Source organism: Balaenoptera ricei, chromosome 11 (genome assembly GCF_028023285.1).
Source record: "Balaenoptera ricei isolate mBalRic1 chromosome 11, mBalRic1.hap2, whole genome shotgun sequence".
Taxonomy (NCBI): Eukaryota; Metazoa; Chordata; class Mammalia; order Artiodactyla; family Balaenopteridae; genus Balaenoptera; species Balaenoptera ricei.
Genome location: NC_082649.1, coordinates 28086296 through 28107061, shown reverse-complemented (window position 1 = coordinate 28107061; position 20766 = coordinate 28086296).

Sequence of the window (20766 nt, the reverse complement as noted above, 5' to 3'; positions counted from 1 at the left end):
CCATGTCACCCCCTCACTTTGTCCCAGTTTACCCTTTCCCCTCCCCATATCCTCAAGTACATTCTCTAGTGGGTCTGTGTCTTTATTCCCATCTTGCCCCTAGGTTCTTCATGACCAATTTTTTTTTTCTAGATTCCATATATGTGTGTTAGCATACGGTACTTGTTTTTCTCTTTCTGACTTACTTCACTCTGTATGACAGACTCGAGGTCCATCCACCTCACTACAAATAACTCAATTTCGTTTCTTTTTATGGGTGAGTAATATTCCATTGTATACATGTGCCACATCTTCTTTATCCATTCATCTGTTGATGGACACTTAGGTTGCTTCCATGTCCTGGCTATTGTAAATAGAGCTGCAATGAACATTTTGGTACATGACTCTTTTTGAATTATGGTTTTCTCAGGGTATATGCCCAGTAGTGGGATTGCTGGGTCGTATGGTAGTCCTATTTTTAGTTTTTTAAGGAACATCCATACTGTTCTCCATAGTGGCTGTATCAATTTACATTCCCACCAACAGTGCAAGAGGGTTCCCTTTTCTCCACACCCTCTCCAGCATTTATTGTTTCTAGATATTTTGATGATGGCCATTCTGACCGGTGTGAGATGATATCTCATTGTAGTTTTGATTTGCATTTCTCTAATGATTAATGATGTTAAGCATTCTTTCATGTGTTTGTTGGCAATCTGTATATCTTCTTTGGAGAAATGTCTATTTAGGTCTTCTGCCCATTTTTGGATTGGGTTGTTTGTTTTTTTGATATTGAGCTGCATGAGCTGCTTGTAAATTTTGGAGATTAATCCTTTGTCAGCTGCTTCATTTGCAAAGATTTTCTCCCATTCTGAGGGTTGTCTTTTCGTCTTGTTTATGGTTTCCTTTGCTGTGCAAAAGCTTTTAAGTTTCATTAGGTCCCATTTATTTTTGTTTTTATTTCCATTTCTCTAGGAGGTGGGTCAAAAAGGATCTTGCTGTTGTGATATTTTTTTATTACACTTTGCATAAAAATAAACCAAGGAGGTTTAAAAATTTATCGAAGTATCTATAGTTATTGACAAAGGAGGACCGAGGGAGCCCAGATGACCAGCTAATTACAAGCAGAACCCAACATAAAACTCAAGTTCCTGAGTTGGCAACAACAGTGGGCTCAAATAAATATCCAATCCCTTGATAGACTTACAAACTTAACATCTCCAAAGAGCATTCCTGACATTGATTGAAAGTGACATTTCAACATTGAGGATGCACTGTCTTTCTTCTCTGGAGACCGAATGCTCTGAAGCATGAAAATGATGAAACACGGAGTGTATCTGGGGAACCCACCATGATTATGCCCCAGACTGCACTATCCCAGGCTCTCTCAGGGAAAAATACCAATGCCCACCCTGCTAAGAAACATATATTCTTTCCCTTTTTAGGGTTTTTATTCCCAAAATATTTTCAGCCACCTCAGGGATGCTTACATGTGTAACCTGGGGAACACTTCTGCTCCAGTAGCTTTGTAACATATGGTAACTCGTGGGTGTATTTTTTTCTTATGGAATCCGAGCAGCAGTCCCTCTGCACCAATACCTGGTATTCGAGCTTCTTGAGCTCTTACTGAATTGGTTTCACCAATCTTCTTTTCTTCCCCCACGGCGGAGGGGAGATGGCGTGCAAAGCACATACAGGCGTTAGGGTGTTCCAGCCCCGTCCCAGCAGTCCCCACAGCACAACGTGCTGCACGTGCCAGGCACTCATTTCAGTTATGCTGACCTTCGTGGTGCTTTTTTTTTCTCCTTTTCCCCATAATTCATCCTTCTGTTATGGACAAATTTGGGGCCTGTATCATTTAGGAATCTTTCAGGTATGAACGAATGAATGTGACAGCCTTTAAACAAACAAACAAAAAGGGCGGTTCACTTGCCCAAGTCTGATATCTGACTTCAGGCACCAGCTTGATCTAGAATTCAAAAGACATCTCGAGAATCCACCACTTTGTTCTCTTTGTTCAGATTTGGCTCCATTCTAGGGGGTCTACTGTATACAGCCCCCCAAAAACTCCAGGCTCCCACTTTTGTTTACCTCCCTGTCTCTAGGTGACCAACAACATCTGATGCCCACTAAGCCATCTGGCTATACCTCTTTTCTCCAGAAAGAAAAATGAGAACAAGGGACTGCAGGAAATGGGAAGGGAGAAAGAAAGAGAGCTGAGATTTGTTGAGCAGCTACTATGCACCAAGACACTTGGTAGGTACTTGACCCTCTTTAATTAATTAAGCCCTCATGAAAGTCTCTTAGGAACATAATCTCCATTTTTAAGCTCATGCTTTTACCGCACTGTCATTAAGGGAAGGGTTCCTCCTGTCGATCACTTTCCACGACATTCTATCATATCTTGCTCACCCCATCAGTACTTGCCCTATCCTGTGCTTCATCTTACTCTCATCTCTCCTATACTCCACTGGCCAACTTTCCAGTTTCCAGTTTCCAATGTGCCACTGGAGTTTTGTTCGTCTCTTTTTGTTTTCTTCTCCACTCTGAGCTTTAGAAGTCCTGCTGCCTCGGCTCTTCTCCTGGTCCTCGTCCAGCTAATTCCTCCTCAATTTTGGATCTTCGCTTACATGTCACTTTGACAGAGCGGCTTTTCCCAACATCCCAAATTAAATAAGACCACCTTAGTACCCACCCCTATTTGTTGCAGTCTGTTTTATTTGGCTAGAGTTGACACACGCAGTGTAACTATGTGTGCAGTGATGGGCTTATGTCTCTAAATTCTGTCCCCTAGCTGAACTTTAAGCTCCATGAAGAAAAAGACTGTCCTTATTTTTTTCACATGTGCCTAGCATAGTGCCTGGCACAGAGTATGGCTTAAGACACATCGACTGGATAAAATTTTAATATCAGTAAATGGATAAAAGAATAAAGGAAATTTTCTCCTTTCTGAAATCCACCTTTACTTTGTTCAAGGTATATGTCACTGTGTGTGTTATATTAAAGTTATTTATTCACATGCGTCATTTTTTTAACTAGGCTGTAAGCTCTAAAGAGGAAAAATTCTACAATTTCTCTATGTATCCCCCCCCACCCGCCTTCTCTCTCTCTCTCACACACACATACACGCGTGCGCACACACACACACCCCAAGAAAATCCTATGCGGTAGATACCAAATAATAGTGTCTTAAATAAATGAGGGGGGAAAAAAGTAAGTGTCTCAAGTTGAGTGGAGAAAAGCTAATTATGGTTTCACATGTTTCCTTTCCCAGGAATATTTGAAATGAAAAGAGCATCACTGAAGAGTTATGCCTGATAAGCTAATGGGGTTTCATGGAGTTCAGAGACCATTTTTCTCTTTTTTCAAATCCCATTCCATAAATAGTCTTCTCCTATTGGCCTGAACATGAACTTGGCTCTGTTTGTAAAAAAAAAAAAAAAAAAAACTGTAAATAACCTTAGAAGGTTTTTTTTTTTCCCCCCCCAGTCTCCCACTTCCCTGTTCTTCACTTCAGAATGTGATGGTGCCCATAAATGCAGCATTTATCCTCAGAGGGTGTCTTGATCAGCATCACCCAGCTCTCACTAGCAGCTTCCTGGTTCAATTCAGGATCCCCCTGTTCCATCTTAATAATGGAATCCTCATTTAATGGCCCTCCAGCAAGATTCAGAAGCATTTCCTCTCTCAAATAAACACATATCCAACCATTTCAAATTTCCAAGAAAAAAAAAATGCAGGGTTTGATTTAAGATGTGAGAGGACGATTATCCTGCATTCCTCTGGAATCACAGAATGAGCTCATTCACTCTGAACAGCACACTGGGAGACAGCCTGGATGTTAAGTAGTATCACCCTGTCACCAAAAGACGAATGTGTCCAATTATCAGCAGCACCTTGCCCTCAGTAGAGTATAACCTGAAAAGTAACAGAGGAGAGCTCCTCAGCTCTGGGGCCAGGGTTTCGCGACCTAAACTCAAAAGCGAATTCTGATCAGCACAATATGAGATGTCCAGCTCTCTCCCTAGTGTTCTGGGAAGGCTTCACTGTGCTAAATCATGGAGTTTAAGGTAATCCATTCACAAGCATGCACTGAATACCTCAATTGCTGATTCCTCCCTGTGCTAGAAGAGCTTAAATTTGTACCTCCCTCTGACTCACCTTCCAAATCCCACCCTGGGGCTGGGGAGGATCTCCACACTCGCTTTCCCAGTCCACGTGGGTATGTGTGTTGAGAGTGGAAGGGTGCTGTAAAGAGGAAGAATTAATACAGAAGTCTGGAACTCAGTGAGGATAAAAGGGGACCTCTGACTTTTCTGAGATGGACTGTTACTATCCTCAACCAGCAGCAGGCAATGGCTTTGAAAAGTAGAAAGAGAAACTCTTTAGCACTTGAAATATATTCATGCCACCAAAAGTCACCCTCAGCACTAAAACTGGCATCCTGTAATTTAGGTAGTAAACCTCTCCTCTGCCTACATTGTTACCCCAGAGGCACCAAAGAGGCTGCACATCAAAGTGAAAATGCAAAACAGGGTGTGATTCAGTTCACCTTATGAAATCAAAAAAACTTGCCCCTTTCACGGTATAATTCTATATATGCTTATAAATATGAATATGAATACACAACACAAAATAATGACTTCCAAAATGTGGCTGTTTGTATGGAATGTTAAAATGAATATTTGTCATTTTGGGATGTCTAGTATGCAAACATTTTTTCTGTTTGAGTGAGTAGAGGTGGGGTTCCATCTCTTACTACCTAAGAAGAAAAGGAAAAAAAGTGTCTTTCCCAGACCTCTGGCAGTTGGGGCATGGCTGTCAGACATAACATTAGCCAGCAGATGTCCCAACTGAATTTTTGAACCTTGAGGAAATAATACAAAAAATTTCAGAGAAAATTAAGACCTCAATAAAACATTAGAAAACAGAATCTATAATATATAAGAATTGTACAACATGACCAAGTAGTCTAACGTCTGAAAATCAACCAATGTAATACACCATATCAGTAGAATAAGGGACAAAAGCCACATGATCATCCCAACAGGTGCAAAATAAAAGCATTTCACAAAATCCAATACCACTTCATGATAAAAAAACAAAAACAAAAAACAAAAAACTCAACAAACTAGGAATAGAAGGAAACTTTCTCAAGCTGATAAATGGCACCATGGAAAAACTGACCTAATATCATACTTAATAGTGAAAGACTTAATGCTTTTTCCCTAAGGATCAGGAACAAGATGAGGATATGCACTCTTGCCACTTCTATTCAACATTGTACTGAGGTTCTGGCCATGGTAATTAGGCAAGAAAATGAAATAAAAGGCAACTAGATTGGAAAGAAACAAGTAAAACTATTCCATTTTCAGATAACATGATATTGCATATAGAAAATCCTAAAGAATCCACTAAAAAGCTAACTGAATAAAATGCATTCAGCAAATTTTCAAGGTACAAGATCAATATACAAAAACCAACTGTGTTTCTATACGTTACCAGTGAGCTATAAAATAAAATTTTGAAAAATTCATTTAAAATAGCATCCTAAAGATCAAATTCTTAATAAATTTAACAGAAGAGGGATAGAACATACACTATAAAAACTATAGAAACGTTGAAAACGATTAAAGAACGAATGTGTTAAAACCTAACATTTATGATACCACATATCCTGTTTTACTCTAGATAAAATCCTTATGAAGTTTTTCCGGTGGAAACCAGTGAACTTTTTTAACAGCTTTGGGAATTTTTTTGCATGATAACTTTTAAAATTGAAATGTGTACTCTTCAAACGAACTAAGGCTTGAGGTTTTCCAGGAGTCACCTTTTAAAAGTGTCTGTGCACATTTTAACACTTTGATATTTTCTAATTTGGTTTTGTATATTTTTATGTGTACACAGTGTACAGACTTTTTTTCTTGTAAATAAAACATGTTTTCATTTGTCTAAAAACATTTTAAAAAAGAATGTGTTTACTCAGAGCAGCTGTGGTGAAGTTAAGAGTAAAGCACTACCAGAGCATCTAAGGATGAAGATGCTTCTGACAACAGGGACTGACTTCCTGGAGGCCAGTCCAGTGATAATGTAGAAAGGGATGCTCCTATTTGCAGGATGAAATTTTGGTTGTGACATGACTTCAAATTTTGGTCCGCTTTCTTCGTCTATTTCTTCGGCCCTCCCTTAAATTCAGAGATCTGTGTATTACCCTTTCAATAAATTCCATTTAGCCAGAATCGGTTTCTATTTTTTTGTAACCAAGAACCCTGACTGGTATGGGTATTATTGCTGCTTAGTTTTCCTCCTCTCCTAAAGATTTCGCTTAGAAAAGGAAAAGCCCTTAAAATTCCTAAAATATATACATATTTTTAGCCCTTTCTAAGTGCCATTGTTTTCCCAATAACATTCTAACTTAATAATAATAACCTCATAAAGCATATATGATTAATCTTATTTTTATAGGTGAGAAAACTGAAGTTAAAAGAGGTTACATGATTGTCTAAGAGAGGGCAGACCTCAGACGGGAATCTAGATCTGCTGAGTCTAAATCCCGAGCAATTTCAACTATAATAAGCTGCTTCCTTAATTTTCTGTCCTCAAAGCACAAAAAGCATGTTAGCTGGCCTCTCCTTAAGGAGGATGGCATTGAGTTTAAGTAGACCCCACACTAAACAACATTAAAAACTCAACAATAAAGAAATAGTTACATGAATTACTTATATGCAGTCAATGGAATAGGAAACAGTCATTAATAGTTATGCTTTCAAAAGTATTTAATGACATGACGATATTAGTTGCAAATTTTAGGATAAACACTGTCAGAAACAAATCCAATTATGTGATATGCAGACATATGTGTGTTTGTCTGTCTTATATATGTGTGTACATGTATTAGACAGACATAAATATTATAAAAAGTGCTAAGAATTAATAACAGAAAGATAAGGAAAGAAAAGAGTATATTGTGTATTTGAGGAGAAATAGCAGGAGATAGGCAATTATAAAGACAATAAATAGCTCTAGTCTTGGGCCTTGAAAAGATTGGGCCCATGCAATCCTACCATGCTATACTCACCAAAAACCTATTGCGTGCTCAAGTCCCTGAGAAAGCCACACCTTTCCTTTCTGTGTCGGAGATTCCCATCACTTTTGGATTGCTTGTGGCTCTCACAGCTTCCCCAAACAGCCAAGTCCTCCCATAGCTTCCTGAATGCTGACCTCTCCTGGCCATTTATGATACTGCACTTCTTCCAATTGAGGCAGCTGTCAACCTGTTCTCTTCACCTGTTGCAGATGAGCTAAAATGACCAGAGGTGCCTAAGAGGCTAACGCTGCTGGAGACCCACTGCCAATAATCCTCCTTGGTGTCAGTCTTGCCATTATCCAAATCCAAGTTCACCCTGGGTGGGCATTCTTAAGAGCTCTCTCACCACCTAGCCCTGGGCACTGGAGACTTCTCTGTTGTGGACACTTTTAGACTCAGCGAGTTTTTCCAGACAGGGTTTCCATCACTGATTTGAATTTTCTCACTCTCATTTGTGTTCCCTGGTTTTGTGCCTTTCTGCTCACGTCTGTGTCCTCTTTCTGCCTAACTGAACAGTATGACTGGCTTTGATCATTAAGAGTCTCCACAGCAGCTGATAAAACCGCTGAATTTGGCAGCAATATCACTTATGAGAGAAGGAAGACTGGGCCCTTGGATGACTGAAATTCCATCTGTCACTCTGGGGAACTCTCAATGTTAGGAGCTGTGTCCTGACATCTAAAAGGAGGCTGCACAGGTCTCCAGCTGTGGTGGAAAACACAGCCTCATTGTGGTCAGTCCTAATGGTCATCACTCCACTACCAAGCAAACTAATGGGTCATAAAACTGTTGTAGCCACTAATGACCAGTCGGCTCTCTTGCCGACAACACAACCAGCCCAACACAATCACTTGATGAGGGCATTTGTCAGTCTTTCAAGCAATATCTTCTCTTCATGCTGAGAGTTAATGGCTGGCTAGGATAGAATCAGAAAGCAAAGCTTTAACAATGAAGACTATCCAACTGGTAAAATGTGTCCGATGCCATTTATATTATGGTTATAGCCTGACAAACATGTTAGATGGATTATTTTAGATGATACAGATTTTCAGTGATAGCCTTGGGATTTTCTAAGGGCCATTCCCTTAAGAAAGCATACACATGATTTTGAGTGTATCTGAGCATATCTGTGACCAGTCTTTCTGAATTTAAACTGTTATAGGGCTCACTAAATCACACAAATTTCACCCCAGGAATGAGAAAGAGGAGTAGGAAGAAGTGGAGAAGAAACAGCACTCACCACAATGAAGCAAGTGTGGGGCTGTTTAAGCAAGAGGCTGTGAAGCTTCGCATTTCCAGTCTGCAGAGTCAGCTGGAAGCACTGTCCTCAATCATGGTCTCCATTTCCAGTGAATCTTTGTATCTTGCCTACAGCCTGTCTGCTTTCAATTTAAGTCAAGTTTATTTCAGGCCTTGGGCCTGTGGACAAGGTCGTATAATCTGAACAATCTGTCTTTGTTTTCTTAGGGTGCAATTTCTTTGCCTTTGCAAGGAGACTGGGACCATGAGTACCCATTTTACACAAACATGTGATGAAGAGAAATATAATTATAATCAAACAGGGAGTATTTAAGAACCTAAACTTACACAGATATAGACAACAAACTAGTGGTTACCAGGGGGGAGCTGGAGGGGCAAGATAGGGATAGAGGATTCAGAGGTACAAACGACTGTGTATAAAATAAGCCACCAAGGATATATTATACAGCACAGGGAATATAGCCAATATTTTATAATAGCTACAAATGGAGTATAACCTTTAAAAACTGTGAATCACTATGTTGTACACGTGAAATTTATATAATATTGTACACCAATTACACCTCAATAAAAAAAGTGTTTTGAAAAAAGAACATAAACTTGGTCTTGACATTGTGAAGGATATATTAGAAATATATATTAGCTAGAATGCGTTCAGTGCAACTGAATACGCAGCTAAAACTGGTTTAATTGGTCAGAACAGTTATTTTCCCCCATAACAAAAATTCTGGAGGCCAGGCAGTTCCAGGGTCTGTGTAGTGTTGACTTAAAAAAAAATGTATGCACAATGTGAGAGTTGCAAGTTAAGTTTTATCTGGGACTAAATGAGGACTGCAGCCCGGGAGACAGCATTTCGGATAACTCTGAGAAACTGCTCCTTTGAGGAGGCGAGGGGAGGAGCCAGGTTATACAGGAGTTTTTTCAACAAAGAGCAGGTAATTGGGAAGTCAAAAGATTATATTGTTAAATAAAGAAAACCAGACATCTCAAGTTAAGGAATTTAGCGCTTTTCTATGTATGGGAAGATGCAAGAGTCTGGGCTCACTGAAATCATTCCTGTGATATGCACCTCAGCTATCTGGGGCCAGTAGCTTGTGTTTTCACATCCTGAGTTTCCTCAGGGCTCAGGTGGCTGCAATCTGACGGCTGCTAGATGGCAGGTATTCTTTTCAGCCTTGAGTTTCCTCAGGGCTCACCAGCTCACGTTGGAGGGCTGCAATCATTGGTGACTGTGACATCCTTTGTTTATTGATATGGCAGGAAATATTCCATTTATAAATATTCCATTTATCAGTAGTCGCTCAATAGAATCAGAGACCCATGTTCCATACAGCTTTCCACTCTGCCGCTCTTAAATTAGTGACTCTCACTTTTGGCTCTTCTCCTTGGAGTGGCATGATCACCATCAGCGTTCCAGACAACCACAGCGAGGCAGAAAACAGGATATTTTGTTTTCATGCATTTTTCAATTCATAGAGTTAAATATTTCCCAGAAACCACAGAGCTGATTTTCATTTAGGTCTTATTGGCTAGAATTGGGTCCCCTGCCCAAGTCCTAGCTGCTGGAGATGCAGCAAAGAGAGTATTTAGGCATCTTCAGCCTCTATGGCAGGAGGAGGATTCTGCCAGCAAAGAAACACAAAGGGGCTTGTAGGATGCTTCGGCAGTCAACACAATCCGCCACAGTAAAAGGTACATTTTACTCTCAAAGAGCTTACAATTAACTATTAATAATAACATCATTTTGTATGGTGATTGACAGTTCACAAAGTCCTTTTGAATAAATTATCTCACTTAATCTTCACATTACCCTACAAAATAGATTAAATTACCCTTTCCATATTTTTAAAGAGGGAATTGAATCTCAGTATGGAAAAAGGCTAGTAATATAGTACAAATTAAGCTTCCTCAACCTTGTAAGTCTAGTAGTATACAAACTTAGAAATCACAGGGATCAACTGGAATTGGAACCAGGTAGGCAGATCGCCACCAAAAATCAGCCAATAGTCTAGGAGAAGAGGAAATGAGCAGACAAGAAAAAATGAATACCCAGTGAATAGGTAAATCTAAGACAGGGGTCATGAATGCAAGCCCTACTGAGAAGTTTAATTCTACAGTATTTATTGGGCAGTTACTGTTGGTGCAAAGTTTAGACTGTGGAGAAAATCAATGTGAATTAGACTTAGTCTCTGTGCTCTAAGAGCAGAGTCTAATGTAGCACCAATTAGTAAATGCTCTGATAGAAACATGGAACTCAATATCTCATGAATAGTTGAGGGAAGAAAAAAGAATGTAGGCAGATTTTAGAGAGTAGGACACAGTCTTTTATTCAGCTCTCTTCTCCCTCCACATGTGATGTTCATTGTTAATCAGAGTTTATTTTCTTCCTGCGCAACTATTTTTGGTTCCCAGATCATTTGACATGAACATCAACCAGCCAGGATGGATGTTGGCCAGGGTGCCATATTCTTAATGCCCTACATGCTCCTGGTAAGAGTGTGAGTGGAGAGAGCCACATCCCATGGTTCGTGTAGACCCCTTGGAGGACAGTAACGAGCTGGTCACAAGAGTCCTTGGCCTCCATTTCACTAGACACTTTGTTCCTGGTGACCCTTAATTTCTCCTATTCAGACCAAGGGCTTATCACGACCTGGCTCTCACATCCTTAATAACCATGTAAATCAACACACTGTCAAAACCCAGGTTCCATCCAAAATTTCACCTAAAACACAGTTATTTAGCCCTAACTTTTCTACATCTTTCTAGGGTTTTTTGTGTTTTTTTTCTTAAATCTGTATCACTAGGGAACTTTGAATGAATTTGCTCTATGCAGAGCCTTATGAAAATGATGCAATTAGAAACAGGGAGAGGTGCTGGAAAGCGGCAGGAAGCTCAGAAAGTAAACAAAAATTTTCTGTACGCTAATGTAAAGTGGAGTTAAACATTTTCCCTACCCTCAGTATTCTTTAAAAAACTAAGTTGACCTGCCCTTACAAAGAAACTTCTAGTCTTGAGCTGTTGGGATGTGCTCAGTTGAATAAAGTCTCAAATAATAATTTATTTTTTCCACTTTAAAAATTTTCTGAGATTATTCCAATCAATGGAACTCTCATAAGAGAGGTAGAAAGCAGAAATTATTCAAAGTACAAAAAACAAGCAAAAAGTATTCACTGGCATTGTCTGTTGGGGGAGGTCATCAAGAGGACATGACCACCAGCTGACCCAAGAGCTGAACCCAGGCAATCGGAGGTGCCTCACCCCCTTCCCTGTCCTTGGAATGTACATCCCACCCACCTTTCCCATAGCCGGAGACATTTCAAGGACAATTCTTGAGAGAGCACTGTTTTGTTGAGACCATCTGGACTGAATACGTGACTGAACCCAGTCAAGGCCTCTACATAAACTTTTAAGATTCTGATGGATGGGTGTGGAGATCTACTCATCTTACAGTCATCCAAGACAAGCCTCAGATGTAAGTTCCTTTGCCTATTAAAACTGCCACCTACCAATCTGGAGTGATCTACCTCTTTCCTCGTTCTCTCTTTGCCCTCCGCGTATGGAGGCCAATTTCAGATTTCACCCACCGAGCTCCCAAGGTTGCAAACCAACACTGTCTGACCTTCAAGTAAATAGAACAAATTCAGATTTGTGGTCATGTGAACTCTGCCATGCACATGGCCTTTCAAAAAATATTTCAGGGACCAGTCCTCCAAGAGTCATTTAGTATCTCATGCAACAGTGATAGCTTATTGCATATAAAGGTGAGAATTGTTGTTGTGATGTGTACAGTTGATGGAGAATAATAGCAGCCTTCTCAGCAGCTAATAAAAGGCCATCTGGAGACACCCTTCAACACTGATGTTACATTTCATTTTTTTAATGCACTAGAGATTGCATGGAAAATTAAGTTTTGTGAAAGCCAAAAAAGTGGCATGTTGTTGCCTTTCCTTAGGACTTTGTCACTTGTATTCATAATATTGTTTCTAAGCTGACAAGGTGACTCAAATCAAATCCATTTTTAGAACTTACTTTGGCTTTGCTGTTGCAGATTTCTATATATCACAAATCCACACCTTGGAAACAGACTAAATAAATAACATATCCTATGTACTAGTGTCCTCTGATATCTTTAGTAGTCAAAGTAAAGTAGAAAATCTGATTTTTTTTTTCCCTTCCAGTCTTAACCGAGTGAAAAATTGTGTCATTGTCTTCTTGGATAACCCACACATTTTTCTCTCTCCCTGAGGGAAGTAAAACTAACATTCTTCAGTGTTTACTCTGTCTGAGACATATATTCATATACAAAACATTCAAGGAGGGTGACAGAAAACTGAGGCTCAGCAAGACAAGCAGTTGAAGTTGCCCACAATCCAACATCTGGAAAAAGGCTGAACTAGAACTTGGGTCAATCTAATGCCCAAGTCCATGCTCTTTCCACAACTGGACATGATTCACAGAGGCTGAACTGATGCACAACCAAAAAAACCTAGAGAGGAGATATATATATGTATATGCAATGGAATATTACTCAGCCATAAAAAGGAATGAAATAATGCCATTTGCAGCAACATGGATGAACCTAGAGATTATCATACTAAGTGAAGTAAGTCAGACAAATATCTAATGGTATCACTTATATGTGGAATCTAAAAAAAAATCATACAAATGAACTTATTTACAAAACAGAAATAGGCTCAAAGACATAGAAAACAAACTTATGGTTACCAAAGGGGATGGGGGGTGGATAAATTAGGAATTTGGGATTAACATACACACAGTACTACATATCGATATAAAGCAAATAAACAACAAGGATCTACTATATAACACAGATATTCAATATCTTGTAATAACCTATAATAGAAAAAATCTGAAAAAGAATATATATATATATATGCTGTACACCAGCTGTACACAACACTGTACACTGTATATCAACTATACTTCAAAATAAATAAATTGAAAAACCACATGCCTAGAGAAGTCACTTGATCAACAGAATGAAAAGAAGAAAAAGTAAATGTATTTTCATATTGGAATCAGAATCTTAGAACTAGAGGCCCCCAGACAGTGACCTCCACACACTGGCACCGCTCCCTCCCCAGCCCTAGTCCCCGGGGTGTGGTTGAGGGTTTCCTTCTCAGGCTCTGCTGGAGTCCCCTGACTGCATCTGAGACAGGAAGACAAGAGCACAGCCATTTTGGAAAAGGACCAGGGAACGCCTTGGGCAAAACAGGCCTTGCAAGCTAAAGAACAAAGGCCCTGGGGGCCTGAGTCCCAGAAGGGGGGGAAAAACAGGCTTAAAAGATTAACTTTATCTCTGTTACACTGACGAGTATATCTAGCTGCCATAACACAAAAAGCTCAACTATACATTTGCACCTTATCCGTGCCTGTGCTTTCTTGCAGAAAATCCTCCTGCATGTCTTTCCTCTCAGAGCAGCACTCCCCATTCCTGACAGCCACCCTGGAGCCCCCTGCTGCTGATCAAAGAAATTATCAGTGATTATGAGACAAACCCTACCTTTTGTTATAAAAGCAACTTGCCCCTGGGAGCTGGCCCTTTTCCCCCCGCCTGCTTTCTCCGTTGTGCACATTCTATCTCTTCTAATAAAAAGCTTTGCTTGTCTAAGAGTCTTAAGGAAGCGATATTCATTTCTACGGTATTGCTGTCCAAGAATCTGGAAAGGGCCGTGCACCAGCACATCAAGGGATACTCCAGGTTAGAGGGAAAGGCTAAAGGGATTCGCTACCACATCCCCGGCGCCCGGCCAGGCTGGGGAGGGGTCTCCGTGCGCCCTGAGGCGCCCTGACGAGGAGCTCGGTCACCGGGCAGGAGGACGTGTCCAGGGGGAGCGCCGAGGGTTCCAAAAGGTAGCAGGAGTCGAGGATGGAGAAGAGGGGAGGCCTCGCGGGTGGAATCTTGAAGAAATAGGGCCTCGGAGCCAAAAGGGTGGAAGGCGCGGGGATGAAGGGTGCTTTGGAGCTACTGGCCTGGACCGAAACGCGGCTCACTCACCTCAGTCGGTCTTCTGAGCTGCGAGGGCCCCGGAGAAGGCGCTAGGCACGCGGGTCCGACCCTTCTTAGGCCTCCCGGGCCGCAGGTGGAGTTCCCAGAAGCCCCGGGACGCCTCCGCAATGTCGGGTCTGTTTCCGCCTGGAGGGCGTGGCACATCAATTCTCGCGTTTTTTCCGGGACCGATTGTTGAGCCCTACCGTGTGCCCTGCGCCCTCCTCGGGGCCCAGCGGGCACCCAGACAGCCCCGACCTACCCTCCCAGGGCACACAAGCCAAGGGGACTTAGATTCTCGTCTCTTATTACTTTCCGTTTTCCCGGGACCCTGGAAAGGTTGCGGGCATACCCAAGCTGACCAATAAATGTGTATTGAATAAAAAAAAAAAATCTTAGAAATAGAAAGCATTATACCCATCAATACCCACAATAGTTTGCTTCCACGTCACCCGCATATCTTCAGTACCAGTAAGTGGACCCTCAGCAAAAATATGAAGTGAAAATTGTTTTCCTGTGCATGCATACGCACACACATGCATGCATGCACACAAATACACACATACATACCTGTTAAAAATACTCAAATTATTTAATGAAAATAGTTTGACAGAGGAGATATGTCTGTATAGAAGAGGTGTACGTGCAGCATTCTCTAGCATACATACTATTTTCTTTCCATCCTTGGTTCTCTATGGGGCGCGTAGTTTTTGTTGACATTCTCTTTACGAAAGTGTCCTATCAGACAAATGTTGGGCTCTCCTGGTTCTTGAACCAAATTTGGCCTCAGCAAACCCATATTTTCATTGGGAATGGTGGGACAGTAGGGTGGATGAGAGCATAAGTCGTACACAGGTAATTTAAAAAACAAACAACCAAAAAAAACTTTGTTGCCAATTTCCCATTGTTCAGGAAAACCCATTGCAAGAATGTGCCTCAATTTTCCCTTCTTCTCTGCCCCTGCCCCCATTCTATTACTCACACAAATACCCTTTTTATTCTCTTAGCTCCTTTATACTCTCTCCCAGATCAAAATGTATGTGCGTAAAAAGATCTAATATGAATTGTCAACACTTCTCCCAGAGTTATTTAGAGTTTACTCTCAGTCCTAACTAGAATTAAAGATGTGGTCTACTGTTAAAGGAATTTCTAGCACAACTAAGCATGCGAGAAAGTGTATTTGGGGGTGGCATCTTTGAAATCATACGAGTTGATTATTTCTTCTCTTGGTCTACAAATTTATTGTCCAACTGAGCAGTGACTTGGATGAGAGTCAGAAATTTTGTATTCTCACAGCATCATGTGGAGACTTCCTTCACATCATGTAGTCACAATCTTCCTGCGAGTTCATCTCCTGCAAACTGGCTACCATCTCCTTGAGAGGAACCATGTCATATGTATACATTATTTTTATTTCCAAGGGCTAGAAGTGAGGCTAGCATAAAGTGTAATAATTACTATAGATAACGTTGATTGGTCTTTCACTGCAGGCTGCACAGTTCAAAGTGGGTTCCATGCACTATCTATCTCATTTAATCCTTAAGACAAACATTTGACATGGGGTCTGCCGTTATGCCCCCTTCAAGGTGGAAAACAGCAGCACAAAGTATGCAGGGCTGTGACAGTGCAAGACTACAAAGTAAATGGCTCTCCCTGGAGGTGGGCAGTGCACAACCGTGCAGAATTAGCAACAGCCCTCTCAGTCATTGCTTTTAGAATCAAATTTAAATTTTCAATTGAATAGTAGGCTTTCATCAGATATATTTGCAATTCTGAAGAATATTTTTAGAGGTCTTAATGCCTTAAACCAAAGAACATGTTAGAGGTAAAGACAGCCATCTGCCTAGTGTCCTTCAAAACTTATTGTCCAGATAACCATTTATTCTGACAGAAAATTGTCACTAACATTGCTCTGATGACCATATGGTCTAACGAGAATGAGAAAACTAAAGGAGAGAATAGGACAGACTGTTTGAAGTAAAGATAGTCTAGAAAATCTGAGAATATCATCAATGTTACTCTACTACAAGTTTTAGGCTATTTTGGTAATAATTTAACATGAAAATGTCTCTTTTCTATAGACATATGTAATGCGTACTGGCCATGTGGAGCTCTGCTAAAACATAATAAAATCTTGTATGTCTTTATTTTCTAAAAGTAATAGCACATTAGGGTTTCCCTGATGGCGCAGTGGTTAAGAATCCGGCTGCCAATGCAGGGGACATGGGTTCGGGCCCTGTTCTGGGAAGATTCCACATGCCGCGGAGCAACCAAGCCTGTGTGCCACAACTACTGAGCCTGCGCTCTAGAGTCCGCGAGTCACAACTACTGAAGCCTGCGCGCCTAGAGACCGTTCTCCACAACAAGAGAAGCCACTGCAATGAGAAGCCTGCACACCACAACGAAGAGTAGCCTGTTTGCCGAAACTAGAGAAAGCCTGCACGCAGCAACGAAGACCCAACACAGCCAAAAATAAAAAATAAAAATAAAAAGTAATAGCATATTAGAATTTAACACCTGAGAGTCAACCAATAGTACACATTACATGAATTCATGGCATTTATCTGAATTGATATTTTGTCCATGGTCTCAGAATCAAAAGGATATTCAAGTAATCCTGAAAGAAGTTATTAAATTCTGCATTTCTCTTTTTTAAAGGACTTTAATGGAATCTGTATATTGCGTTGTGTATAAATATTCCTAATATCATTCTCTGATCTCATGGTAAATGGAAAGAGAAGATCAGTATAACAATAAGAGGTTCAAGTGCAGAGGGAGGAAACATGCCATGAAGAATTAGTAACTTAAAATGAGTGTGAATTAGGGATGGATTTACTGAATAGAATTCAATAACAATCTCATATCCAAGGACATATTCTAGCTTCACTGCTAATGAACTGCTCATTTTAGCACAAATGCAGTACAGTTCATGAACAATTATCAACATGTTGTTTTATCAACCATAGATCACAATCACAAAGGATGACATTAGGTGCATCTAAGTAGATTATTAAAGAAATTTTCTGAGAGTGTTTATAGCACCTATGGGTCGCCAGAATGGGCATCATTTCGAATATTTTCAGGGAAATAGAATAATCCTGAACTTAGGGAGACACCTACAGGTAGAATAGAAAAATCAAATCAAATAAAAGGAGGATCTGAGAACCAGAAAACAATAATATTATGTTTAATCACGAAAACCAAAATAATTTTCTTTGAAAATAGTTTTGAATGCTGAGAGCATTTTTCATAATGATAAGCACAAATTAGATAAGAATATCTTAGTAGCAAATATATATATATATATTTTTTAATTTTATGTCTCAACTTTAAGGTACTTATAAAAATCAAACTTCGTCAAATGGTCTAAAGCATGGTCCATAATTGTTGGGAATGGGTCAGGATTTATCTATTGGTAGAAATAACATTAGTTGCTATCACCATTACTATTATCATCATCATCATTTTTACCGAGTGTCTACCAAATAGCAACAAGTATATTTAGATATTCATCACTTCAGTAAGTTTTTTTTTCCTCATTTAAAATAAAAATACTCCTGATTGGACTTCCCTGCTGGCACAGTGGTTAAGAATCCGCCTGCCAATGCAGGGGACACAGGTTCAAGCCCTGGTCTGGGAAGATCCCACATGCTGCGGAGCAACTAAGCCTGTGCGCCACAACTACTGAGCCTGCGCTCTAGAGCCCGTGAGCCACAACTACTGAAGCCCACGCGCCTAGAGCCTGTGCTCCGCAACAAGAGAAGCCACCGCAATGAGAAGCCCAGACACCGCAACAGAGTAGCCCCCGCTCACCACAACAGAGAAATCCCGCGCGCAGCGACGAAGACCCAACGCAGCCAAAAATAATAAAATAAATTAATTTTAAAAAATAAAAATAAAAATACTCCTGATAGAACAAACATGGTCAATGCTAGCAGACTTTTATGCCTTAACGTAGGTGATTTTATTAGGTTCTTTTTTAAAGAAAAGAATTTTGAGTAGTATGGAGTGCATAGGAATATACAGATACTAGTGGAGAGTGATGCTGACGAATAGCATAATCTTGTCTGTGAATAGAGACCTAGAGCTGTTTAACAGCCCCCCATCCCCACCCCGTTAAATGAATCCCCACTCCCTGAAATGGAAATCAGAAGAATTCATCCGGTTTTCCTCTGTTGCTTATCCCTCCTACTTCTATGCAGGTTTTGCTCAGAAAGGCTGCGTCTTCGAAGCTCTCCTCCACTGCCTATATTACTATTATAATATTAGTATTTATATAACACTTATATTTCCATTAAAGGAAAGGATTTGACATCTTCAGATGCCTAGAGACATCATTCTAGTATACTTCCAAAGCCAGAAAAGCTTCTAAAGCTCTGGTATTGACCAAAAAATCATTAGAAAACAAATCCTGTAATTCTGCCTTTTCCTAATGTTGACATTATGCCAGTGTATCCAGTCGTGAAATCACTGCACATCAAAAAAGGTCCACAAAAGAACAACTAAAATGGGTGAGGGGAGAGCAGATTCCACACAGCAAATACCTAAGGATCAAGAGCCTTTTTTTTTTTTTAAGACAAAAGCCAGATTCTGTCGATTCAGTCTTCCAAAAATAAGATCATAGTCTCTCCATCTTTGCCATTTCTGAGCAGCACCTAAGCAGATAAGCTTAGATACTTAGAATTTCTGTATTATATTAACAGTCTCTCAATTCTTATCTCCAGTCTCGACTCCATTAAAAGCCATCTTCCACACAGCTGTTATGCTGAAACAAATCTCATCAGATTATTTCCCTGGTTAAAACCCTTATATGAATCTCTATCTTTATCTTCAGGATAAAGTCCAAATCCCTGAACTGTACAAGCCTCTGTACAAAATCGGTCCCTGCCTACCTTCCCAGTTTCATGACTTAACATTCATTCTTGTTTAATAATAACAACTAACATTTATAAAACAGGTACCATATGCCAGGGCTGTCCTAAATACTTTTTTGTTGTGGTAAAACATACAAAACATAAAATTTACCATGTTAACCATTTTTAAGTGTACAGTTCTGTGGCTGTAAGTACATTTACATTGTTGTGCAACCATCACCACCATCCATCTCTGGAACTTTATCTTCCCCACCTGAAACTCTATACCCATTAAATATTAATTCCCTGTCCCCTGCGCTCCCCAGGCCCTGGCAAGCACCATTCTACTTTCTGACTCTGTGAATTTGACTCTTCTAGGTACCTCATATAAGTGGAATCATTCAATATTTGTCCTTTTGTAACTGGCGTATTTCACTTAGCATAATGTTTTCAAGATTCATCCATTATTACGTGTCAGAATTTCCTTGCTTTTTAGAAATAAGCTGAATAGCGTTCTGTTGTATGTATATACCACATTTTGTTTATCCATTCATCTGTCAGTGGACACCTGGGTTGCTTCTACCTTTTGGCTATTGTAAATGATGCTGCCATTAACATTAATATACATAGGTTAATGTACAAATATCTGTGTAACTCCCTGCTTTCAATTCTTGTGCACGTATACCCAGAAGTGGAATTGCTGGGCCATATGTTAATTGTTTAATTTTTTTGAGGAATAATATCACCTTCCACAGCAGCTGTATAATTGTACATTCCCATCAGCAATGTCAAAGGGCTCTGTGATAGTTAATTTTATATGTTGACTTGCCTGGCCATGGGGTACCCAGATTAAACATTATTTCTAGGTGTGTCTGTGAAGGTGTTTCTGGCTGAGATTAGCATGTGAATCAGTGGACTTGGCAAAGTAGACTGCCCTCCCCAATGTGAGTGGGCACCATCCAGTCTGTTGAGGGCCTGGAGGAGGAAGGAAATTGGAGGAAGAAGGAATTCACCACTTTTTTCCATCTCACTAATTGAGCTGAGACATCTCTTCTCTGGCCCTTGGACTGGGATTTACACCATAGGCTCCCCTGGTTCTCAAGCCTTCAGACTCAGACTGAATCACACCACTGTCTTTTCAGATACAGACACCATAGCCCTTTTACACTCCCGGTTCACATCATCATTCTGGAGGAAGCCATGGTAACAGCCTGTGCACTTTCATTTTAGGGACTATTCATAAAGATCCACTCTCCTGAGTCTTAAGCCAAGCCTAGCAATAACAGGGTCACGTGTTCACGTTCAGGAAGAAAGTAAAGTCAGACCTGAAGGAATATTCTGCCATTTCCCCCCCGCCCCCCCATTCCAACTTTGGGTCTGATTTAGTACACTTATAGAAGTAATTCTGGTAGAATTTGCCTGAGGACTACAATCACAATATAGTCCCTACATAAACACTCCCATTATTTTTTCCAAGATAGGTATAATTATTTTATATATAGGGATTACATCTTCTGGTGTTCAAGTCAATGTAAAACTAAATTAAAGAATGGGACTAGGGCTTCCCTGGTGGTGCAGTG